At 41.1% G+C, this 27,931-nt stretch overlaps 2 long non-coding RNA genes across 13 annotated transcripts; one reads left to right on the top strand and one right to left on the bottom strand.

Annotated features, from left to right (window-relative positions):
* Nucleotides 1-3,875, bottom strand: LOC144577983 (uncharacterized). Of its 2 annotated transcripts, none has more exons than XR_013522868.1 (2): nucleotides 3,277-3,875; nucleotides 1-1,418 (listed from the first exon to the last, which is right to left on the bottom strand). It is a non-coding gene; the product is annotated as an uncharacterized LOC144577983 (long non-coding RNA). The 2 variants fall into 2 exon arrangements; XR_013522869.1 differs by having other exon boundaries at nucleotides 3,542-3,875.
* On the top strand, nucleotides 3,608-24,890 carry LOC144577982 (uncharacterized). 11 transcript variants are annotated; one of them, XR_013522859.1, is made up of 6 exons: nucleotides 3,608-3,652; nucleotides 5,915-6,000; nucleotides 6,518-6,677; nucleotides 7,858-7,935; nucleotides 20,428-20,624; nucleotides 24,397-24,890. It is a non-coding gene; the product is annotated as an uncharacterized LOC144577982 (long non-coding RNA). The 11 variants fall into 11 exon arrangements; XR_013522860.1 differs by having other exon boundaries at nucleotides 7,858-8,006; XR_013522861.1 differs by having other exon boundaries at nucleotides 7,858-8,006; nucleotides 20,428-20,661.
* Nucleotides 24,891-27,931: the final 3,041 nt, after the last annotated feature.

Genomic DNA, 27,931 nt, shown 5'->3' with positions numbered 1-27,931 from the left:
TCTGGGAGCCTTCTAGCATTTTATTCCCTAAAATGAAGTAGGACAATAAAACTTTCTTTGAATAGGACTTAATTTACACTGTAGGAAAGTTGAGAATGTTAATAACTATAGAAAGACCAGGCAAAATAATCAAGCTGATCCCAGATGTAAACTATGCAAACAAGGGAAGAATTGTGTGTGCTTTTGTAAAGAAATGACCCAGAAAACAGCGTTGCACAGCGTTGCACTTTGTATTCTACCACTTTACAAAATATAAGTCTTTGGTGGTTTTTAAAGTTATGTCATGCACCAGTTACTCTTTTCTAAACTGCTCTGGGACATAGTAGGGACTCAACTGATCCTTTGTTGAGGGGGTGAGTGGAATCCTGATGCATCTAATAATTTTTAAAAGATCTGATGCTTAGCCTGGGGAGAAATGCCAAATGCGGGTGAAGGGGAGAAGGAAAGAAAAGCACACTGCCATGTGTGTTCCTACGCAACTGTCTTACATGCTCTGCTCATGTACCCCAAAACCTAAAATCCAATAAAAAATTAAAAAAAAAATTGCAGGTCAAAAAAATAAAAAGATCTGATGCTTTAGGTGGAAATGTAAGCAAAATAAATAGATCAGAAAAGTTATATGTTATAAGGGACTGGGTAAAACGTCAGCACTTGGAGAGTTTCAGCAGCTGTTAGGAAATGCAGCCAGAACAGCCATATTGGGTTCCCAGGGGAAGAAGAAAGGCCACTCCCTTGCCACAGCACTGAGCACCTGTTTTAGTAATCAATGTCGGCCTGGGGCTTTGCAGCTAACCTTTAGCCCTGAAAGCACCCATTGGTTTGTAAAGCCTTAGGTAGTTTGGGGAGACCCAGGATTAAAGTATCTGATTTATTTGAGTCAATATTTATGTATTCCAAAGGGCACTTGTCCACAGGTATCTGTATTTTTGCTGTATTCTCTCTTTGTCTGTGGGGTATAGCTCATGATCTAGGAACCTCCATGTCCTGGGTAGAGTTTTAGAGGACGTACACTAGTGCAGACACATTATCATATTTAATCCATACTACAACCCTCTCTTCCTTGTCTTATAAAGGATCAGAGAGGTTACGTGACTTGGCCAAGATCACCCAGCTAGAAGGTGACATAGCTGAAATTCCAACCCAATATTCTTGGCTTAAGCACAGTATTTTTGTCTGTTGCATGGTGACAGATTCAGGCTTCATTCTACCTTTACTGCCAGGGCAGCAGGGCCTTTCCTGCTTCTGCACTTTGGCGTCAGATTGACTGACTGGGGATCAAATTCCTCTCCGCTGCTTCTTGCTACATGATCTGAGGCAACTTGCTTAACTTTTCCCAATCTCCATTTCCTTCTCTGTTGATGAGACTCATGATTCCTCTTCATAGGCTTTTCCTTCCTTTACGTAAAGCAAAAGGTCGTCTGTGTTGGAAAAAGACTGAGTTAAGATACTCTGTGCAAGTTTGTACAAGGCAAACTCTATTGTGGCAGCACTGTGCTTGCTCTATGCCCTGGATTTGAGAGAAAAGCAAAGCTCTGGGAGGGAGAAGTTAGAGCCTCCAGTGGGTTAATTTCCAGCAGTAAAGTCAACTTTCCCTGAGCTCCTTCCCTGTCTAGGAAAAGGCCATCCTAACACCTGTCCTAGGGGCGATCTGAGTATTCACTGCGATTGTGCATATAAAAGCTGTCAGGTCTCCACATGCAAGCCTGGAGCCTGAAAGTCTGAAGTCCTGCTTGCCTCAGCTGAAGTCTCCACACCCTGCCTGTGTTTGCCATTGTCCTTAATCACCCAGGGAGCTTCCCACAAGCCCCTCACCCAACCCTGCCATCTTAACTATTCTTATGATAATGTAAATACCTCTCACCCAACCCTGCCATTGAAACTGAACTTGTATACTCCTTGCCCCTACCCCCCACCACTGGAACTAAACTTACTCTGCAACACCCTCGCCCCCCAAAAAACTACCCAAACCTATAAAACAAAATCCTATCCCACTGCCCTTTGCTAATGCCCTTTTCCTTAGCCCACCTGCACCGAGGTGAATAAACAGCCATGTTGCTCACACAAAGCCTGCTTGGAAGGTCTCTTCATTCAAAGCACGCATTTTTCAACATTTGGTGCCAGAAACCGGGGACAGGGGAACATCTACGGGAGACCAAACCCCCGTCCCTGTTCTTGTGCTCCCTCCATGAAGAGATCTACTCACTGACCTGGGGTCATCAGACCAGCCCACAGATGCACACCACTGGCTATTTTGGTGAGCAGTCTCCCTTGTTTGCTTTCCCATCCTTTTGGCTTTTCCTTGCCACTTCCTCCCCCTTTTGGTTTCGTCCTTTTTCCACCGCAAAGACAAGGAAAAATCAGGTAAACCAGGTTCTTCTGTGAGGTTCATGACTGGAAAAGCCTACATAGGTCATGGATCCAGGGACCCAGTTTCCCCAGCGGTTTGACCATTGTGGAGACGTTCACCCTAGTCACTCGCCCACCAGACTCATGGCCGATATTGGTGGCAGGTGAACATAGAGAATGCTTTCTTTGACCACCCACCAAAGACGAAGTTCAACCCAGGCTCAACTAGGGACGCCTTTCGAGCGGTTGGGTTTTGTGCCCATTTTCCTTGTCTCTGCTGCCTTTCCAGAACCATGGGCAATCGTCTGTCCTCTATCCCTCCCTCCTCTTTGCTGGTCTGTGTTCTAAAGAACCTCAAGCCTCTTCAACTGTCTCCTGACCTAAAACCCAAACGTCTCATCTTCTTCCGTATCACTGCATGGCCACAATACAAGTTAAACAATGGCTCCAACTGGCCAAAAAATAGCAATTTAAATCTCTGTATTTTACAACATTTAGACAATTTTTGTCGCAACACAGGTGAATGGTCTGAAATTCCCTACGTCCAGGCATGTTTTTACACACCAATCCCTCCCTAATCTCTACTCCCAGCTTACAGTTTGGTCCCGCGGCTACTTCCTCTGCCCTCCCCAACAACTCCCCTTCCAGAGGTGGCTGGAGCCAAAGGCATAGTTAGGGTGCACATTCTTTTCCTTTACCCAACCTTTCCAAATTGGCCACTGGTTAGGCTCCTTTTCATCAAATCCTCCAATATTTAACCCAGTCCTGTAATCTCACCTGGAGTCACTTAAATGTCATCCTTACTTCTACTCTCACCCCTAAATATCGCTTAATATGCATTTTTATCACCCAGTCAACCCCAACATTACAAAAAGGTACAAACATTAAAATCTGGCCCTCAAACCCACAACAGCAATTAAGCAACCTCACCTTCAAGGTGTTCAATAATAGGGAAAAATCTGCCCTGCGGCAGTGCATCTCAGAACTACAGATGCTTCCCTCTTCCATAAAACAAACCCCAGCTTCACCACCAGCTCACAGACACTTCGGAGCGTCCAAAACGCAGCGCGTCTAGCCGCCCCTCCTGGACCTTGCTTCAAGTGTCGGAAACCTGTCCACTGGGCCAAGAAATGCCCACGGCCCGGAATTTCTCCTAAGCCCTGCCCGGCTACAGAAAGTCAACTGTCTGACTCACGTCACTGCTTCCAGAGCTCCAGAAGCTCCAATCCTCGGCGTGGCAGCTAACGACTAACGCTGCTCTGGCGTCTCGGAAGCCCCCTGGACAATCACGGATGCCAAACTTCAGGTAACTCTTATGGTGAAGGGTAAGTCCATCCCCTTCTTAATCAGCACGGACCCGCCACTCCACGCTGCCTTCTTTTCAAGGACCTGTCTCCTTGGCCTCCATAACTGCCGTGAGAATTAACCGCAAGGCCTCCAGGCCTCTCAAAACTCCCCAGGTCTGGTGTCAATTAGGCCAGCACTCCTTTCCACATTCTTTCCTAATCATCCCCATTTGTCCAGTTCCCCTGTTAGGCCGAGATATCCTAGCAAAATTGTCTGCCTCCTTAATTATTCCTGGGCTGCAGCCACACCTCATTGCCGCCCTCCTCCCCAAACCTGTACCTCCCTCAATAGCGCCCCTTATGTTCCTCAACCTTAACCCTAGGGTGTAAAACAGCGCCTTCCCATCCGTTGCTACAAGTCACTCACCCCTCATTATCCCCTTAAAACCTAAGCACCCTTACCCTGCCCAGCCCCAGTACCCCATCCACATAGGCTTTAAAAGTAAAGCCTGTTATCATCCATCTATTGCAACATGGCCTTTCAATTCACCTTCCTGCTTCATCAGCATCTATACTCAAAGGGGTATCGTGTATCCCCCTTCCAAGCCCAAATTTCTTCCTTGTCTGTTATGATCTTTCACCAGCATACAGGGGCTCTCCCTGCCAACCGTATCCAGTCAACTTCCCAAACCCCAACCCCATCCACCAACAACAGCTTCTCTCCTTCCTGGGCGTGGTTGCTACTTTCACCTCTGGATACCAGGTTTTGCTATTCTAACTAAGCCATTGTATAAACTCACTAAAGCAAGCTTATCCAACCCTATTAATCCTAAATCCTTGCCTCACTCCTCCTTTCACTCCTTAAAACGCAGCTCTAAAAACTGCTCCCTCCCTAACCCTCCCCAACCTGTCTCAACACTTTTTCATTATGTATTGCTAAAATCCAGGGCTGTGTGGTCAGAATCCTCACATAGGAGCCAGGCCCATGGCCTGTAGCCTTTTTATCCAAACAACTTAGCCTAACAGTCCTGGGCTGGCCCTCATGACAACGCACAGCAGCAGCTGCCGCCCTAATACTCTGAAAATCCCTCAAAATCACAGGCTATGCCCCATTTACCCTCTAGTTCTCACAACCTCCAAAGTTTTCCCTTTACACCTCACACACTTACTTTCAGCCCCTCGCCTTCTGTCCCTATTCCTTAAACCACACCTCACAAAGTCTGTTTCTATTATTGTCTGACTAACTGTGCTCAAATTCACTGTCCTCATTGACTTTTGCATGCCCTGCTTTTGTTTAAGTTGCTGGTTTACACGTTTCCTCCAGGCAATTACAGCTAATATTTCACTTTCAATCTGGCTCCTGTTCTCTGCTCAAACCCAATCTTGTTAATAAAAGTAAGTGGTTGCTTATATATACCACACGCTTCCTCATACACCATGACAACAAAAGCTCTTCCTCTACACAGTTAACCTTCTCTAATACTATCTTTCTCCTTCTCTTCTTTAAACCCTGTTTTTCCAATTAATCTCTCAATTCCTACTGTCATATACAAGCAATAACCATTCAAAATGACAAATCCTCCTTCTAAGAACCCCGCAATATTACCCCTTTCCCCAAATCTCCCAGCAGTCTAAATTCTTTCCCATTTTTAGGTTTCCACCCCACCCCCAATCCCACTTGAAGAAGCCTTGAGAAACTTCACCCCCACCCCCTAAAACCTGTTATCACCCCCTCTTCTCTAATTCTTTCTCGCTCTATATAAAAAGATAGGTATGTCAGGTCTCCATATGCAAGCCTGGAACCTGAAAGTCTGAAGTCCTGCTTGCCTCGGCTCAAGTCTCCCACAGGCTGCCTGTGTTCACCATTGTCCCTAATCACCCAGCAGAGCTTCCCACAAGCCCCTCACCCAACCCTGCCATCTTAACTATTCTTATGATAATGTAAGTACCTCTCACCCAGCCCTGCCATTGTAACTGAACTTGTATACTCCTTGCCCCTACCCCCCACCACTGGAAATAAACTTACTCTGCAACACCCTCAGCCCCCAAAAAACTACCCAAACCTATAAAACCAAACCCCATCCCACTGCCCTTTGTTAATGCCCTTTTCGGCCTTGGCCCACCTGCACCGAGGTGAATAAACAGCCATGTTGCTCACACAAAGCCTGTTTGGAAGGTCTCTTCATTCAAAGTGTGCATTTTTCAACAAAAGCTCTATGTGGATTTTAAATCATCATATAGATATTCATTCTCATTATCAGAATATATTATTTCCAAATCAGGCCTTCCAGCTTAGACTTTTCGAAGTCCACATGAGGTCTCCATTTTCTCCTCTACTGGGAGTAGAAGATTACCAAGGAAAGAAAAGGTAGACATATGCTCGGGCTCCCCATTCACTACTCCCTACCTGCTTCTTGCAATCATGTATTCTGGGGCTTTCTTCATGATGGGGCCTTTCACACAATCCTCCTCTTCATGCTGGGCAAGCCTGCTCTTGTCTCCTTGTCCTTCAGGAGGAAGTAGTAGAGAAGATGGAAGTTTTTAAGGATTCATTTGGGGGGATGTGGCAAGAAGGCAAGGAAGAGATGAGAGGGAGAAGGTTTGATTTCACACCATCCTCAGCCCTTAGTGAAGTACTTGGCATCCTGAGAGGTGCTTTGTAAATACTTATTGAATGAGTGATTGTGTTAAGTTGGTAGCAGGAAGAAGGGCTAGATACAGAGAGCTGATGGAAAAGCATGAAGTGTGGCCAAGGAATTTTGCTGTTCTCTCTGCTGTTTTCAGACAGGTTAATGTTAGACCACTCTGGAAGCTGTAATTGATGAGGCCGGATTCATAGGACCATAAACAAAACTCCCTGTTGTTTTCATTTCTTTGTCTTGCAGACAAATGCATCCGCTATTTGAAAAGCAAGCCCAGGAAACAACTGACAAACCAAACAAATCTGAGAGGCTCAGCATACACATTTTTCTCTTCTAGAAGCTCCAAAGTGCTAATACACCATTTACATTTAAATCTGGTGACATTCAAATGTAGAAAGCCAATGTGAGTGAGTTACGTTGGATGCCTCCTCTTCCACAACTCCCTCCCCTTGAATCATGACATTGGCAATTTCAAATAAGAAGTAATCCCAATGAAAGGTCATGAATACCTTTTCAGGGTTTTTTTCTTGTGGGCCCCGCATACTTGTAACTACCTTCTTTCTCCTGAACAAGGCTCCAGTCAATTAAGCTGTTCATAATCAATATATTTTATTTTACATATTTGAGGATTTATAACCTGCCAATTTCCAAAAGGACTTAAGAGCCCTTTAACATTTCAAAATAAAATGAGGAAATAAGGGATAAAAACAGAACCTTATAAGATGAGTGAGGGAATAGATGTTACAAGGCACCTGAGTTGACCTAATTCTTGCAGCTAGCCAGTAAACAAAATCCCGACTTTATTTGTGGTAAGAGTAAAAGGGAGCACATGCTGCTTACATAGCTCTCATTGCTGTGTCAACTTGGAAAAAGAAAAGTCATGTACGAAATGATTTGTAAAACTAAACAATTTTTTAGAGCTATTTAGATAAAAAAGACACTATAGTTATTCTGCTAACAACCTCAAGAGAAGTCTGTGCATATGAACACTTACTTCCAGCAACCCCTTGGGCCTGCAGCCATACTGGCCTTTCACTTAGTCACTTTGCTACCATGTTCCCTCTGCCTGGAATGGCCCTCCCAGGAGTCCACTCACCTTCATCCAGTCAACTCTACTCCTCCTTTCAGTTTCTGTTCTATCAAAAGAGCCATCATCTCCCACTCAGATTGGGACAGGTCCCCTTGTTACAGGGTTTCAGAACACCTTGTACTCTAAATAGTGACACCAGTGAGTGAGTATGGTAGGTTACTGGATGTAAACCACCATACTCACTGCAAAGTCATAGTTACCTACCACAGTTTACGTTTACTTACTCACTGGTGTCACTATTTGGTGTCTGTCTTCCCCACCAGACATAAGCTTCCTGAGTCCAGGAACTGATGTACTTTTCTCACTTCTGTATCCCCAGCACCTCATACCAAGTCTGTACCATGTCTGACTTTTGGTAATAATAATGATAATAGGATAATAATTATAATAACTAAAATTTATTGAATGGTAAGAATTCTTGTGTTTTTTGTCTAATGATTGGAGTCTCAAATAGCCCTTTATAGTGGGTAATATTGTCATCCTCCTTTTGTAGGAAAGGGACAGAGGTGGGAGCTCTACGTCTAGGCCAACTGCCCACGATCACAGAGCTAGCAGTTAAAGAAGCTGGAAGGTAAACTCACAGTCTGGTTCCAGAGTCTGACCTCCTGACCCCTGCAGTCTGCTGCTCCTTGGAAATGCACAGTAAATATCTGTTGAATTCAGGAATGAATTCAGATCATAATATGGCCCAGGAATTTTGCTTTCTTATCATCTAACTTAATATAGAAATAGCATCTGAAAAATCAGAATGAACCCTACATTTTACAAACCATTTCTCTGAGCTCTCACATTGATTACTTAACAGAGCATTAAGCCAGGGCCAAACCACAGGCAATTAAAATGATTGAATTATATTTTTAAAAATGACCATGGTAACTCTAGGGTGAATGGGCCAGCTGCCTGCCTGGCATAAGAGTCCCATATCTAAAGTGTATGCAGGTAAATGGGAGCTAAGCTGTCATTTTGTTTTGAAACGCTGAGTTAGATTTATAGTCTCTTCCAAGAGAGGAAGAAGGATAAGTTAGATAATTGTTTGCTGCATTAAAAACAAACCAACATCAGCATATGGAATCATTGCAAAAGTTACCAGGTAGTGTTAGAATCAGTATTTTCCTCAAAAGAATGTGAACTCTTAGAAAGCTTTCCCACATGCAATTGGGCAAGAAAACAGAGTTCTACATAGGACAACTGAGAAACATGATGTGGAGGTGAAAGATTGTTAATACTGTTTCTTCTCTACCAGAGTCTCTGTAAGGCCTGTGGAATATCTGCTGTGAAGTAAAGCCATATCCTAGCAAGCCGGCTAGAACTTGATCCTTGAAAGATGTACTTACATATACAAAATGGCTTGCCTGTTGGATACGATGTTGATGACTACGCATTCTAATATTGGGAAGGGATTTCCTTTTGATATATTTGTTAGAGAGTTGCTCTTTTTATATTAGCAACTGGCTAATATACCCACTTGCTTCCAACAATCACATACTAATTATATATCTTGGTAGCATGGAATCTGTTTATACACATGGCCAACTCATTCAAAATATTTATGGAGATCTTAGAGTGTCTATACCTTGAACTAGTCCCAGGCATGGATTGAAAGTAAAAGACATGGCCCTGCTCTAGTTCCTATAAAAGTTTGTAAAAATAACATCCATTCATTTGTTTGGTACCAAAAATGTGCCAGACCATACAAAGAAGTTAAAGACAGACAGTGTATTACAGTAGAAAAAGTCCTGACCTCGGAGTCATACAACTATCTGCTTATCAACTACTTGACCTCGGGGCACTCAGATAATTAGTATCCTCATTTGTAAAATGGAAATCTCATGCTTTGCAGGATTATTGTATGGAAAAGAAATAAATATTATCATCTAGCACATAGGCAGTACCCATTTGTTTAACACACGATTCTCATTCGTGAAAAGCACCATTCTAATGAAGGATGGAATATATAAAATTACAACATGAGATTTTGATATTGCACAAAATTGACATTGAGTAAAAGTGCAGAAGTGCAGAAAAGAGCAAGGAGCAAACTCCCTCTATCTGAGCAATCAGGGAAGTCTCCCTAAAGGAAGCTACTTCAGAGGTAGGCATAGAAGGATAAGTAAGCTTTTGTAGGATGGAGAAGGGGAAAAGTTTTTCAAGCACAGAAACAAGAAACAGTATGTGCTGCTTGTCTTGGGAAAGTCAGTGCAATCAGAGGGTAGGTTTTTGTGACCAGGTGGGGCCAGGGCATATCATAGGAGATGAAGCCAGAGGGAGCGATCAGTTACAGACTGATCATAAAGATGTGCATAAGATAAAGTCCTAATAAAACAGATCCTCTTCATTTTATTTCTAAATGTTCTATTTTTAGTGACAGATTCATGATTTTCACTGGCAATTTTTTTTTTTTTCGTTTCCCTGAGAAATTTCACTTTATTCATTCTTTGAACATGTATTTCTGTATCTTCTTAGAATTCAACACTAGCTCAAAGTTTCTGAGAATTCCCTGTTAGCCACTTAGACAGCTTGGTATAATTCTCTGTCACATCTGTCATGCTTTCCTGTCTTTCCAAGCCGGCGTTGTCCAGGCTCCCATGCCTCCCATGGGGGTCACAGACGCATCTCAATTGGTCTCTTTGTGCAGAGTGGAAGGGCAGGTGTGAGCGTGATTGATGGCTGGCTTACATGGCCACAGAGGAAAAAGGCTCTGGTCATTTTCTTTTCTTCTTGAGGCTCAATCCATACCTTCTACCCAGACTTTCTTGTAAGAGAGTTTCATTGAGTTGCTACCCTTGGAATTTTTTATTAAGTTGTTCAGTTGTCAAATACAAACACATTTGAAAAAAATCCGAATTTGATTCAGATCCTGAGAGGAGAAATGATGACTGAGGCTTGAATGACCTTTTTCTTTTTATTTCCATATTAAGTCATGCATCACAAACTATGGTACAGGGTAGTAGTTGTGATGCCAAATGTGTATCCTAATGACTAGGGAAGCTTTAAAAAACCACCCCCTGGGCCTGACTCCCACCCCCAACCAGAGATGTATCTTCAGACAGTGTCTGGGGAGGGAGACCTGGGGAATCTGTACTAACAATTAATACTTTGCAGGCAATCTAGATATGTAGCCCTAGGTGAGAACCTACTAGGGGAAGGGAATGCTATGATACATAATCTTAGTTCCTGTCCCTCCACTCCCCCATATCCACCTGTCCTGTCATTCAGCAGATTCTGTCGAACATAGACTGTGTGCTCAGATGGTCTTAGGCACATGGGACAGATACAGTTGCAGTCCTCATAAAGCTTACCTTCTAGTTGGGGAGACAAACAATAAATAAGATGGACAAGCAAAGCATATTAGCTCCCTCCCCAGACATCCTCTGAAGATACATCTCTTGCTATTTGCCAAGGAGGGAAAAAAATACGGTGGATAATGTATTTACTTCTTTACCTCCCACTCTCAACTTACCCAATCTGGCTTTTATTCCTCGCTTTGCAGATTGTTCATTTGTATGAACCCAACTCTGTCCAACTTGCCAAATGTAGCGGGCCCATTTAAGTCTTTGTCTTGCTTGGGCCCTCTGTGGTATTCAGTATGAGAAGTTACTCACAAGTACTGTGCCTTTACAAGTTAAATAAATAACATTTAAAAATTTTTTCACAAATACACCTAAGATAGGCAGTATTATTTAAATGAAGGCACACAGAAGTGAAATAGCTTGCTCAGGTTCACACAGCTGACAAGCAGAAGAGTGGGCATTCTTCTCACTGTCAACTCTGCCTTTCCACACCAAGTTTTCCTGTTACCACCCTAGGCTTCTTTTACCTCTTCTCTCATCATTCACTTTCCAACAGCTCCCAGGCTCATCTTCCTCTGCTAGCCCCTTACATGCAGGCATTCTATGCTCACTCTCTCTTTCCACACTCACTCTGGACTATCTCTTTAATGCCACCACTTTTCTCTATTGTCCGTATTCCTGGTGACCTCCAAATTCACACTGTGGGGCCAGACATCTCTTCTGACTTTCCAACGACCTAATTGGTACATGCACTTGGATATCAGGTAGACATCTTTCTTTATGCATTTAATAGGAGGGTGCCTAATATGTGTCAGGTGCTATATGGTTATTGCAAATATTATGGTGAACCGGGCAGATGGGGTCTCTGGCTCATAGAAGTTACTGTCTAGCAGAAAAGTCAGACCGAATGCAAAGACTTCCCCACATGAACTTAAATACTGTCTTCCCTCTCCCCTGAATACTTACTCAACTTCCTGTTTTCTCAATTTCAGTTAATACCACAACCTCGGAGTTGCCGTTAATTCCTTCTTCTTCTTCCAGGCCTATATCCAAGTCTATCTTTCACATACCTCTTGACTCTGTTCCGTTCTTGCCATTACCACAGCCTCGGGTTCATTTCCCACCTGAAAAACCTGGTCGGCTTTCTGGCTGGCCTCCCTGTCTCCAGTTCTACCTGCCTCTAATCCATTTGTGACACCGTTGTTTTCTAAAGTGCAACTCGATTGTGCTCTCCCTCTTTATATCCTCCGGTGGGGCATCTATCTGATGACTTCCCCTCTCTTGTGATAATGGATCTTGTTTTCATGAGAGCCCATTTCATGTGGTTGGCCCAGCTCCAACCACCTTTTTATGCACTCCATGCTCCTGGCCACAGTGATGAGTTTCAGAATGGGCAAGAAGAAGCCAAGAACTTTCATGTATAAGTGTTGAGATAATAGTCTCATTCTTGCTCTGAAATCTGAATTGTTTCTTTTTCTCTGCATGGGGAGAATCTCTCTAAGTGTGAATGCAGTGCATGAAAAGAAGCTGACCTGGTCAAGACAGAGCCTCAGGAAATTGTTCAAGCTCCAGTATGATTTAGTTGCACATGAAGTGGGCTTTACTCATGGACTTTACCAATCATAGGGGTCAATATATTTTCCATGTTAGAAGCCATTGCTGCCACTTAATGGCTATGTAACTTTGGACAAATTATTTTACCTTTCTGGATAACAATGTACTTATCTCTAAAATGGGCATAATAATAACATCAACCTCACAGGATTGTACTGAGTTTCAAATGAGTTAATGCAAACAGAGAACTTAGAACATTCCTAATTGTTGACCATTGTTGTTATTACCTTCACTTAGCTGAGTTTGGTCTTGGGTTTCTTTAGCTTGTAATTGGAAGCGTCGCAACAAATACCAAGTCCAAACTCTGTATCCTGCTTACAAGGCTGATTTCTAGCCTACTCTTCAATGGCTCCATCACAGTCCTTATGCCTCTGCCTTACTTGTATTAAATTTCGAAAGCTCCTCATTTATGCTGTTTCAGACCTTTTTTAGGTATACAATGTTCTTTCTGCTCAGAATTCTTATCCCCATTCACCCAGAAAAGTCAGGTAAGGATTCTAAGCAGCAAGAAGAAGCGACTAACTCAGGATGCCAGGAGTTTGGGGTCTGGTTTTGCCATTGATTATCTGCTGTCTCTGGGCAAGTCTCAACAATTTGGATCCCCTGCATTAAAAAAACGATTCTTTCTTGATTCTCAAATGTACTTCTCTGTGAACAGAGTTCAATAGATTCATTGACAGTCAAGGATTCCTTACTCAGCTCACGTTTCAGGTGAGGCAAGAATAGTAAGTCTCGTGTATTAGGCCATTCTTGCTATAAAGAAATACCTTAGGCGGGGTAATTTATACAGAAAAGATTGACTCATGATTCTGAAGGCTGTATAGGGAGCATGGTACCACACATCTACTTGGCTTCTGATGAGGTCTCAGGAAGCATAATCATAGCGAAAGGCAAAGGGGGAGCCAATGTATCATATAATGAGAGTGAGAGCAAAAAACAGAGAGTAGGAGGTGCGACACTTTTAAACAACCAGATATCACTTGAACTCACTCATTACCAAGGGGATAGCACTAAGCGATTAGTAAGGGATCTGCCACCGTGATCCAAACAGTTTCCACCAGACCCCACCTCCAACACTGGGAGTTACATTTCAACATGAGATTTGGTAAGCCCACAGATTCAAACCATATTGGTTAATTAACTCTCCCTACCTCCCATTGCCGGAATGGAGAAGACAGACTTAGATCACAGCAGGAACAGTTGGCTCCCTAGAAACAATCTTCTGAACAGAACTGACTCTAAGAAAGACGGCATTAAGAAGAATGTGCTTCCTTTCTTAGAGCTTGAGAAGGGACAAGTGAAATTTCTTCTCTGTCATGTTCCCTGGTCCCCGCACCTGCCTTTCTAAATATTCAAGAGTTACACAATCTAACAGCAGCCAAATGAACTATATCTTCAAAAGCAAGAATAGCTTTCCATTGTCTCTAATGCCTGGCTAGGTTTCTAGAATATTTGGGAGTAGTAGTAAAATAAAAATGTTTCTTCTGTATTTCAGTGGGAAGATACTGTCTGTGGGTCTGCATCCCAGAGGCTTTGTTTCACTGTTGGAGATGAACAAATGTAAATAATTTAAAGCATTGCCCCAGTAGTATTTTCTTCATTTAAATTTTATTTCTATGTAAATTTCCCTCAGGCTTGGTAAGGTTTGTCTCTGGCCTAGGATAAATGGCGGTTTTATTGCCAGAGTCCAGGCTGGCCAATTTCCCCAGACACTGGCTAGCTCCTGGGTGGTAGAGTTTGGCTGAACAACATCAACGCAAACATAGTCTCTTTTTCCTTTGCCTGAACTGCTATTCAAATGAAGATTATTAAAAGGATCTAAATGTGAAAATGTTATATACCAGCAACAGACACATCCCCCAGTGTGTGCACATGGCCTAAATTAGACCACCTAAGTAGGTGGTGTGCAACCTAGAAATTATAAGAAAGGAATTGGATAATAAGAGGCAGCAGTCCGTGAAGCCAGCCCACCGGCAGAGCAAGCACAGCATCCCTAGAAGGGTTTCCTCGAGGGAGAAATGGAAGCATGTGGCATAGGAGTGGGAAGTTGCCCTTTTATTTCTTTCCCTTCTTTCCCGTCAGATTCATTTCCTCTCAACTTCTTATTCCTCTCAACTACTCTGTAAGGAGTTGAGAGGAAATGAATCTGACTCATAAGCCCAGACCCCATTACCTTCTGAGGTCACGTTTTCTTTGAAAACATTATCTTCTTTATTAATATGTTTAATAGAGAAGAACCACATAAACATTCAACCCAACAAAAAATAAAAAATACATCATAGAGTTTAATGATTTCTACCCCTGCCATCTCCTTCATTTTCTGCCCCCTAAGGTTTCACCTTCCACACTTTTTTGTTTATGAAAATGTGCACATATATATATGAGGGGGATGATTGGTACTTGTTTTTATAAAAACAGAACCATATTTATTTTTCTGTAGTCTGCTTTACTTAACAAGACATCATGGGATTCTCTCTGGGTTAATAGATATTCATCATTTTATTTTTTAATAGCTGCATAATATTTCCTATTAAAGATATACCATAATTTAATGAACTATTTCTCAATCAATATTCATCTAAAAATAAACAAAAACAGCAATAAGCATTCTTAACATAAATATGTGCTGGCAATTTTATTTTTATAGGATGAATTTTCAGAATTGGATTATTGGGTTTGTGTATTTTTTAATTTAGTAGACATTTCTAGTTTATTTTTCCAAAAGGTTGTAGCAATTCAAGCCTTCCCAGAATATAGGACAGTGAAAATCTCCCCCGGTGTTTAGCAATTCTGGGTTTTGTTTTCTTTTATTTTTGCCCATGTGATAGGCCAAAAATGATGTCTTTAAACTTCCTTTATGCTTTCTTGATTACAAGTGAGGTTGCTCATCTTTTCATGGACGTTATTATTTCTTCCTCTGGGAATTCTCTTATCCTTTGCCTGTTTTTGTACTGAGTTGAAGTTGTCTTTTTTTACAAATTAAAAGAGCTCTGTGCATTAGGGAGATTAACTTTATGTCTATCATATCTGTGACAAAAATTTCCCCCTGGACATCACGGGTATTTTGACTTTGTCTACTTAATCTTTTACAATAACTAAATGTAGTCAAACACTATATGTTGGTGTTTCCTTGATGGCTTCTGGATCTCTTATTTTACATAGAAAAGTCTTCCTACTTCAACATTATATAAGTATTATCCTAAATTTCGTTCTAATGTATATTTTTTTCACTAACTCTTTAATTTGTTTGGAATCCTTTTTTGTGTGTATGGTGAGAGTTAAGAATTTCTTTCTGTTTTCTCCTAGATAGCTAACTATGTCAGCAGCATTAATAAAATAAACACTCTTTTTCTCATCAACATGTTCCCTTTGTCGTATATTAAGTTTCCACATATATTTGGATTTATGTTCTGAACTCTTTATTTTACTAGTCTGAGCCAATGTCATTATATTTTTATTGTAATGGCTTTATGAAACATCTGATATTGAATAAGGCAAATCTACCCTCATGATCCTCTGTTCTTTTTTCTTTTTTTTTTGTCTAGTCTCAGATATTTATGTTCCCATTAGAAATTTAAACTTATTTTATGCAGTTGCCAAAAATTGGAATTCTGTTTGAGATTGCATTAATTCTAGAAGAACTGCTATAGTAAAGATAAATAATTTCTATTGAGAAAATGGTGTATCTTTTGCATTTGCTAAGATTTTTTTCACATCCATGAATAAGATTTCATAGTCTTCTTTATCATTGACCCTATACCTTTCTTGCTAAATTGATTCTTGGATCATTTCTTTTGTGTTGATATTGTGAATGGATTGTTTGTCAAGTTGACGTCTAATGCCTAACTTTTAATGGCTTGATCTCTCCCCTAAATGGTGTCATGACTCCAACCCTTCTCAAAGTGTTGCCGGGTTACTCACAGACACCCACTTTTGTGCTTCCTGCCTGGTCTGTTCTTGCATTTACTGGCAGGTGTGTGCTCTCCAGCTCTGACCCTCTCTTGCTGTTCCCTGCCGCTTGTGAAGCCCCGTTGCCACGGCAGAGGCACCATCATAAGCATGATAACACCATTGCCAGATCCCCATCTCCAGGGACTTCTAAAGTTGTACATTTTCAGGGGGCCCAAGTGGTTCTGGGTCTCATGAGAGAATGACCTTTTCCCTAATTCCAGGCCATATCTCATCCCCTAGTTCAAATGGCTCTGCTTGTTCTCAGAACCTTCCAAAGTCGTGCTCCCACAGTTCCTGCCCCTCCTCAGAGGAACAGCTTTTGTTCCTACCCCTCCTCAGAGCCTCTCCAAGCCTTCCCTGCTGTGTAGGGCACAGAAGCCAGAACAGCTGTTTCTTACTTCTCAGCTTAAACCCATCCCTACCACCCCCAAATTAGAGTAACATAGTTTCTCCAAAGTGTAACTTTGCTTGTCCCAAGAATTAAAATCTGTGTTTTTAACTCTTGAAAGTCTCAGGATTACTAAAGAGCTCCATTAGAGCAGAACGTTACTTTGCTTATTTAGATAACAACCCAAAACCTGATTGAGTTTTTGCAATCAGAGAAAGAACTTTTTTGGAGGTTTAATCTCCACCTATTACAAAACTGAAAACAGCTGGAATCTTTAGAAATGTAGGTTTCTCTCCCTCTTTCCTCTTCAGCAAGGTTTCAAAATTCACAGGTCCAGATTTTTCCAGGAACTATATCCAGGGTACTGTGGGCTTCAGCTTCCTTCCATCTTTCTCTCCAGCTACGACAGGGACTCCAGCCAGCTAGGTGGCAGAGGGAGGTTCACTTACTTCCTTGTCTGTTTAGGGACTACTGAGCCTTTTTCATTACACATGATAATAATGTAATTTATTGAGGATCTCATATATATTATTGGATTCAGTCTTCATAACAATCCTATACAAGGGAATTAATTTTACTTTCTCCCCATTTTAATGATAAAGAAGCTGAGGTTGAGAAGGGTGAAGTAAATTGTAGAGCTAACAGTGACAGTGATCTAATTCCAAACTTAGGTCGTACTCCATAGTCTGAGCTCTTACCTGTGGTAATATATCTTAGGGAACAGGGAGGGTCCTAGCACAAACGGTTCATCTGAGTGCCAGTCCAACCACTTCCCCCTGGAGTCTTGACGCAGAGGACTTGAACAATTCCTGTGGTAAAGCTCAGGGCCTTCCATTTCCCCTTTTTATCAGATAAGTCAACCGTCTTCTGAGTCTTTGTTACATGGTATTATTATCAGGTCCTTTGTTATGTAGTTTAATTGTTTCTGTGTTACAGTTTAATACATGAAAGCTCAGAGACTTTACAAATTAAAGGGTATTGAGGTACAGATTATAAAATTTTTGTTAGAAAAGAGGTTTAGAATTGGTAAGCAATCAGCTATCTCAGCAAATTATCCTCGATCATTTCATTGGTTGTAGTTTGTGGTTTGACTTACATTTAATGTGTAAAGGTTTTCTTGTTAATTTCTTTAGTTTATATAGAAAATTTACAAATTGATTTTGATTTCTAGTTTTTTAAGAGCTATAAGCTTAAAATTTTATATCCAGTGTTATTTTTGTTTGTATATATGTAACACTATAATAAAAATAATTTACATCAACATTGCAGATTCCCTGAAAATATTTCCCTTTGTAAGTACTTCATTTAGAGAAATACTGATACACAGCTTCTCACTGGATCCTTTCTACAGCTCTGTGAGGCGTATTTTCTCATTTCAGTTTATAGACTAAGAAACATGGGCTCAAGCAGGTATGTGGGCAGCCCATTAGAGCAAATGCAGACAGTGACAAGGCCAGACACAAATCAGGGTCTGAATCAAAATCTAAGGCTCTTTTCCAGAAACTTCTTGATTTTAGCCATGAGACACTATTTCACACTTTTGGCAGAAATGTTATTTATTATGTCTCTTCTTAGGGCAACAATGTTCACATTTGAGGAATTTGAAAATAATTCCCCTGAGAAATCTAGTTCAGCAAGGCTGAAAAACTAGGCAGCATCTAAATTGTATTTACTCTAAAGTTTAAAAAAATATGTAAGTCATTTGAGTGATATGGTGCCCCCATGTGCTTTGCAGATGAAACTTAGGAGACTGTGGTGTTGGGGGAAGCAGACAGGAGGATGTGAAGGAGGAGGGCAGGAAAGGGTGAAGCAAGAGTTAGAATTAGAGTCCAAGTGTTCTCATCAGGAAAAGAGGGAGAAGGAGAGAAAGAGAAGGAGGCTGGAGAGCAGACAGGGGAGGGGAGAGGGAGTGGGAGGAGGAGGAAGAAGAGGAAGAACAAGAAGTCAAACTAGTAGCAGCTGTAGTTGGACTAGATCAAGTTGATAATTCTAGAAGTATAAGAACTATTTTCATTATTTTTAAAAGTTCATCATAAGGATACGTGGGGTAGTTAAAACATCAGGCTTCTTTGTTTTGGCTGTAATTATATTAACTCAGTGGGGGTATCCCTGCTCATGCCGAGTAGAAATTCAGATGAAGTTCTAAATGATTTAGATTAATAAAGTTAGAAAAATAAAGGTGCTATCCACAAAATCTCATTTGTTGAACAAATAAAATCTTCAAAAACATGTATTTGTTCCATCAGTAATTATTGTGCATCAGCTATGTGCCAGGCGGCGTGTACACTAAGATAAGTTACATATTGTCCCTCCTCAAGGGCAGGTGTTGCATGTGCATTGGGGTGGAGGTTGATGAGAGACACATGCCAGCATTTATAATTCAATGTGAAAATGCAATGAAGGCATAATGTATAGAGGATTAGGGGGTTGGGAAGATTTAAGGAAAGAGGTTCCTGACTTGGCCTGAGAGGTGAGAGTCAGAGAAGGCTTTCTCCAGGGGTTACGAAATGAGTTAAATTATACAAAATGTGTCAGTGGGAATGGGAGGGAATTCTGACCCAAGGGAACTATGCCAGCAAAGGCCTGGAGGTGAAAAGCAGCAAGGTGGTTGGCAGAGAATTCTGTGAGCAGTTCAGTGTTGTATGTGCATAAACTGTAAAGCAGAAAGATGTAAGAAGTCAATAAGGGGCTGGATATTGGAAGTCATTTGTATAGAGTGACCATAGAATGTATCATCCAAACTGGGATGCTTTTGAGAAGTAAAAGAGGACACTTTATACTATAACCACAGGTTCAAACATGTAAACCTGGACATATGGCCACCCTGTTTATAGACCATGTGTCTCAGCTTAGACTTCTCTTTGAGTGACGGGGAATCATTGAGAACTTTACAGCAAAAAAGTGACATAATGAGACTTTAGTTTTAAAAGATTATTTTAAATAATAGATCCATGTCTGTTGGATTACCAAAAAAGGTGTTAGATACAGGAAAAGCTGTATCTTCTCGATGCAGTTATTCAAGAAATCTTGCTTGAGAGCTGCCACGTGTGGGCACTGTACAGGGGTTAGACCTCTAACACCAACAAAACCAGAACCAATTCCTGCCTTCAGGAGTTTACAGTGTGATGGAAAAGACTGTGAATAATTAAATAACACACAAATAATTGTAGAATTCTAAGAAATCACTTCTAAGAATTCACAACAATAGGTTGTGCATCAGTAATCATACTCCTGGGGTTGCCTAGTACCAACAAACAGTCTTAACTTTGTGGCCAGATGTTACTGAGTTAACATAATTTGAGCTTCAGAATTAAATAAGCCCTGATATAGACATAGGTTCTTATCCCTTTGTATTCATTTAAGCAACAATTAAATGAAGCAAATTATCTAAAATCACAGCTAGATAGTGGCAGATATTAGTCATAAATATTTACTGAAAACCTACCCACTTTTTTTCACTTGGGGTCAGAACCCACTTCCCATTGTTCCATGTTCCTTCTGGAGATGATGTGAGCCTATCTGGTCTATCTTTAGAAACTTGATTGTCCTCTGTGTCAGTGACTGATGCCGCCATCCACCTAAACATGCACCCAGAAACTGAGGAGTCCTTCACACCCCCCTTTTCCTCATAGCTCCATCACAAATTCATAGCCAAGGACTGCTGAATTACTTCAAAAAGATCTCTCAGTCAAATCCACCAACTTCTTTCTGTCTCCATCATCAACAACCTATATCACCCAAAAGGGTCTGGTCTATGGTTTAGTAACAAGCAAGCCCCAAATCACAGTGTCTTAACAAAAACTTACTTCTCTCTCATCAGGACTCAATACACATCAAGCATCCCTCCTCCATCTTGGAGCTCTGGCCCCTGGGAGTCAGGATCCCCAGCATCACTACAGCAAGGGAAGAAAGAGACAGAACCAGCTCATCTATTGCCTCTACCCAGAAGTGACCCACATCAATACTGCTCCTATGCCACGGGCTAGAACTAGTCACATGAACCAATTTAATTCCAAGGTACACTGGGAAATGCATAGGAAAAACTGGGTATTTGGTGAGTACCACATGCCTCTACTTTATCACCCTAAACAGAGCTACCATCATGTCTGGCTTGGACCTCTGCAATACCCTCTTTACCGGTATGGCAGCTTCCGTTCTTACCCATTACTTAGCTCTTCTTTATAGAGCATTTTGACCGAAGATCTGAAAGATCATCTTTGGCTTCCCATGGTTCTTCAGATGTAAACACAGTTGCTTAACATAGCATGCAAAGCCCATTTGGTCTGGCTCCTGTGTGTATATCTGGACTGGTCTTGCTTCACACTCCCTCTCAAACCCCACTGCTTTCCCCATCGCAGCCACACTGGCCATCCAGTCCCTCCAACTGATTGCGCTCTCTCCTGTGCCAGCCTGGCCAATAAAGGCAGGTGATGAATGAGTCTTGTGTTTTTTTGTTGAATGGGAGTTTTGTTGAATGATAAACTTGCTGTAATGGAAAGTTTTATTCTTAACCCAAGATTTCTCCCAACTTGAAAACTGTATTAGTTATCAGTTGCTGCATAAAAAATCATTCCAAAATTTAGTAGCTTAAAACAACAAACATCTATTATCTTAGTTTCTATGGAGTCGGAATCCAGTTGTGGCTTAGCTGAGCACCTCTGTCTCAAGGTCTCTCACGGGTTGCTGTCAACCTCTTGTCTGGGGCTATGATCTCACCTGGAGAAGCATTTGCTTCAAAATGTATTCATCTCGTTGGCAGCCTCAGGAGATTTGCTTCCAAGTTCATGTACATGGACTGTTCCACAGGCTGCCTCAGCATGGTAGCTGGCTTTCCCCAGAGTGAGCAGGGGAAGCAGGAGCACTTAAGACAGAAGTCACAGCCTCCATATAAACTAATCTTGGAAGTCACTGTTTTGCCATAATCCCATTTACTTCTTCTGTATTTTCTTTATTAGAAGTGAGTCAGTAAATCCAAGAGGAAGGGATCATACAAAAGCTTGAAAAGCAGGACCTACCATTCTGGTGACTTGGTTTATAGAGGGGAAAGGATTTATGGATCTATTTGGCCAGAGAAGTGCTGCTGTTTTCCTTTCATCAATCACCTATAAGCCACCAAAATTATGGATTGGCTGCCACTGGGATGAATTATGTAAATTCTCGGCTCGTTGACATTTTGTTTACTTTCTTCTGGGCCAAGCTCTCCAGAGACTGGATGACTAGAATTTTCCTGCCAAAACACGGGGGTTCACAGGCCACAGTTTACCATGTTTCTAGAATGTTTTCTTTGATGTTGCCAGATCTTTGGTACCTAAAGTCTTATCCTGGGGTTGGGCCACTCGAGGTTCTGTGGAATCCCAGGCATTTGCTTCTGGTTAAAGAATGGGGTAGGTCAGAAGGCTTCCCTTTTACTTAATTAATCTCTGAGCTGACCCAGGGATAAGAGTCTCCTTCCTTCCTTCCTTCCTTCCTTCCTTCCTTCCTTCCTTCCTTCCTGCCTTCCTGCCTTCCTGCCTTCCTGCCTTCCTGCCTTCCTGCCTTCCTGCCTTCCTGCCTTTCTTCCTTCCTTCTTTCCCTCCCTCCCTCCCTCCCTCCCTCCTTCCCTCCTTCCTCCCTCCCTCCCTCCCTTCCTTCCTTCCTTCCTTCCCCTTTCTCTCTCTCTTTGCTTTTTTTTTTTTTTTAATTTGCTACAACTCATATTGGGCTCTTTTTTGTGATATAATATAGTAAATGATTATAAGCATTTGGGTTCTAAAAAGTAATAACCTAGAGAAGAGTCTCAGTTCTGCCTCTTAGCTGTGTAATCTTAAGCTTTCTGCAACCTAGTTTCCTTATTTACAAAATGAGAAAACCACCAATGTTTACCACATAGGGTCATTATGAAGAGCCAGTTAAAGCATGAAAAGCACTTACAGCACTTGATAAACAAAAGACATTAAAAAATGTTCAGTATTATTAGTGTTCTAACTCTTCATGTCCCAAAGATGCTTGCTGTGTCTGAAATGCACATATCAATGCAGACAAAGCTATGAGAGAATAGAGCAAAGGCAATGATTCTCCCTTTTTTATTACATCCTGTTTGCCACCATAAACCACACACTTTGCCATTTTCCCTGCTCCTTTCTCCTCCTTCTCCCTTTTCTTCTTCCCCCCTCTCTACTTGTGGTTTTCTTTGATTGTATGGCATAGTATTAGGATTGGAATATATTTCTTCATGCGAGGTATATGAAAGGATATGAGAAGGATGTGTGTGTAACGTGTGAAGAGATAAATTGCCCTTCTCTTCCATCTCTGCCTGATAAAATCCTCTCTCTTTCTTTTAAGACTCATTTTAAACAGGACCATTTCTAAAAAAAATTATCTATACCCTCAACACATGTGGCCACTAACCTCTCCCTTTCTACCAACAACCTAATTGTATTTTCATTGAGGTGTTTGACACACAACATTTAAGTTTTAGAGCCAGTGAAATGCAGATATTGTTTTCAGTACAGCAAAAGACCCCTACACTCTGATTTCTCAAATCACATTCCAAATCCTATTTAGAAAAAGAAGCTCTCAGCCGGGCATGGTGGCTCATGCCTATAATCCCAGTACTTTGAGAAGCCGAGGTGGACAGATCACCTGATGTCAGGAGTTCAAGACCAGCCTGGCCAACATGACAAAATCCTGTCTCCACTAAAAATACAAAAATTAGCTGGGTGTTGTAGTGGGCACCTGTAATCCCAGCTACTCAGGAGGCTGAGGCAGGGAGAATTGCTTGAACCCAGGAGGTGGAGGTTGTAGTGAACCAAGATCGTGCTATTGCACTCCAGCCTGGGCAACAAGCAAGACTCCATCTCAGAAAAAAAAAAAAAAAGAAGCTCTCATTATAAAACTTGTTTTCCTAATAAGTTAGTAATTCATCATCCACCTTGATGAGCCAGAGGGAAAATCCCTTAAAGGTCACTGCTCAGATGAGAAATGTGACCCCCTGGAGGCTGTGTGGAAGGGCCTCAAATCGAGGCCAGAGTACATTTCCTGCTCAAGGCCCAGCCTCATGAAATTCTTAAAAACAACTATTTCCAAAATTAGAGAGGACACCTCATAGGATAGTTTGGCAGTTTGTAAAGAAAGGGATGAATACTTCCTAAGGAGGAATTTCTGGGACACACCAAGCAACAGAATAGAAGAAAATAGGAAAAACAGAATCACCCAATCAAACTGAAAGTTCAGTTCCCTCTAGCCTGAAGGCACCTTATGTAAAAAACGTTATTTATAAAAACATGTGTCAGTTTGCTGAGAATGATGGTTTCCAGGTTCATCCATGTCCCTACAAAGGACACAAACTCATTGTTTTTGATGGCTGCATAATATTCCATGGTGTATATGTGCCACATTTTCCCTGTCCAGTCTATCATCGATGGGCATTTGGGTTGGTTCCAGGTCTTTGCTATTGTAAACTGTGTTGCAATGCAATGAACATTCGTGTGCATGTGTCCTTATAGTAGAATGATTTATAGTCCTTTGGATATATACCCAGTAATGGGATTGCTGGGTCAAATGGATTTTCTATTTCTAGGTCCTTGAGTAATCTTGCATGTTCTTCACATGTACCCCAAAACCTAAAATGCAATAAATAATAATAATAATAAACAACAACAACATGTGAAACAAGCAGTAAATAAAATCAATAACTTTAACATTTTGAAGAAAGAGAGTCTAACCCTCACCATAAGGATTTTACCAACATGATTAGTAAACATTTATCATAATTTTTAAACCATAAAATTTAATGTTCCTTCTACTTCAGGTTACTACCAAGCCCTATTGTAGTGGATGCTATGGAGTCACCAAGCTTCCTCCTCCAGGATGGCACTGTTTCCTCAGCTGTCAGGAGTGCTGCCTGCTGACTACTCACAGCTGAGTGAGGAATGAGCCTTAATGCAATGAAGATGCCTCACCTAGATGCACAAAGTTATGCACTCTCCCTGTGGGTGGATTGCACCCAATGGCCAGTTGATGTGGGGGTGCAGAGGACTGTCAGCTGGGCTCAATTCAATCACTCGAAAGGGTCATCCCTGCTCTAAAGCACCATGAGGGTAGAGCTGAAGCTTTTGCTGCAACTGCCTTGCAGTTCAACTTCTCCCTCTACCTGTTCCTGCTGCGCTTCCTCCCTCAAAGACACTGTTGAGGCTTCTGCATGCAAATCTCTGCCTCACAGTCTGTTTCCCAGGGAACCCAATCCAAACCCTTCCATTTAATCTGCTATAATAGTTAATAAAGGAATTTACAATGTCTCCCAAACCTGTGCCGACAACTTTCATTCATTATTTCTTTTAATCTGCATGACAACCCTATGAGTGGTATTTTTATTCCCATTTTATAGTTGGGGAAATGGAGACTCAGAAAAGTTTCATAATTGCTCAATGTGGTCTAGCTACTAAGCAGTAGAATTATGCCTCAAACCTAAGTGAGGATTAAATGACATCACATCTTCAAATGTGTTGGTGCCTGGCGCAGGGTCAGTGTTTAGTAAATGGTAACAGGCATTATTATTATCAGGCACGCCTAACCAGAGATTTTCACAATCTGGACCATTTATCAAGAGTTAGAACATTTAAACACACTTCAGCAGACCAGCCCACATAACATACAAATCCAAATCTCAGAGGTTATCTTAGAATGTTATGAGAAATGAGTAGGCAATGGCCAAAAGAGATGATTACATTGTGAGTGATGATAAAGCCAGCTGTTTATCTTGTCACAGAGGCATGTAGGTTGCTTAGGCAATAAACAGATTGACGCTGGAGATGTAATATCTTGAAAAGCAGCTAGGCTTTAAAATACAAGCGGATTCACTGAGTAATATTCTCCCTAGATCCTCGCACAGAGTTTTGCTTTGAGTGTTGCTTCAGTCAATGTTTGTTAAGTGCTTGCATCTGGTTGCTGGCAAAATTTGGCTACCCAGTTCAGAAGCATATAATAAATATTTCTGTTAATTATAATGATGAATATTGTACAAGCATAAATATTGTGCTCAGTGTTTTATTTATTTCATGCAGAGTTGAGGACTATACTATATTCAGAAGCCCAATTTGAGCCTTTCTTATTGAATTTTAACAAAGTAAGGACCCTATATTTAAACTGGTGCTGCTGATATGAGAAGACTATCTTTCATACCAGATTTAGTGAAGTGACTAATGGATTCCCTGTGGCTTGGAGTCTACCCTCTTATCGTCTTGATGGATACAGCCATAGACACTTGCAACAACTGCCAGTACCCAGGTGGCAGGTCCAGAGCAAGGCTGCCTGACAGGTTTCTCCACATGACAGTGTGAAACCAGTTTTATTTCCTCTGGTTCTGTTGCTTTCTTCTGGTGGGAGTTAGTCCAGGCAAATCAAGCTGCTTACTGAGTTTCTTACCTTAGTGCCAATTGCATTCTACTCTTGGGAGGGAGAGAACCAAGAAGAAGCTATGATCACAAGTGCTTTGACAGCTTAGGTAATTTGAGAAACAACCAGAAAATATTGGATTGTCATGAGTACATTTTGTGACAGAGATTATAAGAGTTTATAGTAAGTCAGGGATGAGAGAGAATAATTTGGGATAGAGGTATCTGGAGAGGTTCTTGTGATGCCTCTATTTCCCCAAAGATTTACTTATTTTTTCCATAAAGTTTGATTAAGCACTTTCTATTTCCTAGAAGCTGTGCTCGTTAAAAAAGATTCTGACAATAAAAATAGTCTCTGCTAACAGTGGCTCACAGTTTAGGCAGAAAGATAGATTAAAAGGAAATTACAACTGTAGTAATATGGTTAAATGGTAAAATAGAGGAATGAACAAGATGCCCAGAAAACACAGAAGAGGAAGTATTTTACTCTGCCTTGAGGGGCCAGGAAGGTTTCTAGTAAAAAGTGATACCTGAGCAAAGGCTCAAAAACCGACTTGGTGTTCATCAGATCAACAAAATAGAAAAGGCATTCCAGGTAGAACAAATAGCATGTACCATGTAATGCAAGTGTTTTTTTTTTTACAAGGGAGAGAATATTGGGCAAACTGTAGTTGCACCAGTTTCTTACCTGTAAAAAGAAGGGTTGAATGAGATGATCTCTAAGGTTCCTTTCAGCTGGACTCTTCTATGATCCTGTGAGAGTCCATGATTTTATTCTTGTTCTCACGTTTTCAGAGCTTAATTCCTACGGTTTCTAAAGCATTCTTTGCCTCCTTTTGTGCTTTCTTTTTTCATTTATCTTAGACAAATTCTCTCATTCACTGTCCTTTCTACATTGAAAAAGGGTCAACCTGTTTATTGCCTATTGTTTTCTAAGAGATTATTTGCCCAATGCATATTTATGTTCAGGGCATTAATATTTAGGTTAATACTTTCCAAAAGGGAATAAGAGTAAATACTTTTGGCAGAGGCAAATTGTCAATTATTTGAATATTTATTTAGCCATTCCCATGAACCGGCAGTGTGCTTGGCACAGCAAAGTTTATAGGGAAGGGCAAAAAAGAATGCCTTCCATTAAGGCAGTATAGCCTGGTAGGGGAGGAAAGTAAATACATAATAAATATCATGCAAAAAGAAGCAATCATAACTAATTTAATGCAAAAGATAACTTGGAGAATAAAATGCAAAGAAATGTGCATAAATTATTTAAAGTGTATAATAAAAGTATAATCATATTTTTATTAGATAATGGACAGTCATGGATTCTTTGATAGGTTAAAGACAGAGGTACAGTTCTCTCAAACTTCTCAAAGAAATGAAAAGGAAAACAACAAAAAAATGCTAAACAAAAAAAAGGTCAGATAGAAATCACCTGACCTTTTAAAAATGGTTCTGGAAAGAGAATGAACGTAAGAACAACAGTGACAATACCCTGTTACATGCCTTTCAGAAGATTTAACCAAGTATTTTCACATAGCTGTTCCATACCTCAGTCAAAGGCATCACTACCTCCAAGCTACAGGCTGCTGAATTCTATTAATGATTATCTCTTGAACTAGCTCTTAATTTTCTATTTCCATTGCCTTAAGTTTACATGTTCTCTACTGCCTAGATTTTGCAGAAGCAGTTCTGTTGTGCTTGCTTCTGCTCCATCAACCACTCTGCTTCAAAGAGAGCTTTCTGGACTGCCTATCTGACTTCAGTCCTTTGCTACTGAGGAGTAATTTGGCTTCTCAATGCCTGAAGAAGAAAAGTTGAAACTCTTTAGCTTGACAACCAAGACACTCTGTAGTTTGACTTTCACCTGCACACTGGTCTTGAAATGCCTTTGTTCGTCTGTGTTTAAATCATCATTTATGCCATTTTCTCAGCATGATTTCGTCCCTTGTACCA

The sequence above is a fragment of the Callithrix jacchus genome, chromosome 10, assembly GCF_049354715.1.
Source record: "Callithrix jacchus isolate 240 chromosome 10, calJac240_pri, whole genome shotgun sequence".
Taxonomy (NCBI): Eukaryota; Metazoa; Chordata; class Mammalia; order Primates; family Cebidae; genus Callithrix; species Callithrix jacchus.
Note: the sequence above shows the minus strand (reverse complement) of the source record. Positions and strands in the feature narration are given on the sequence as shown.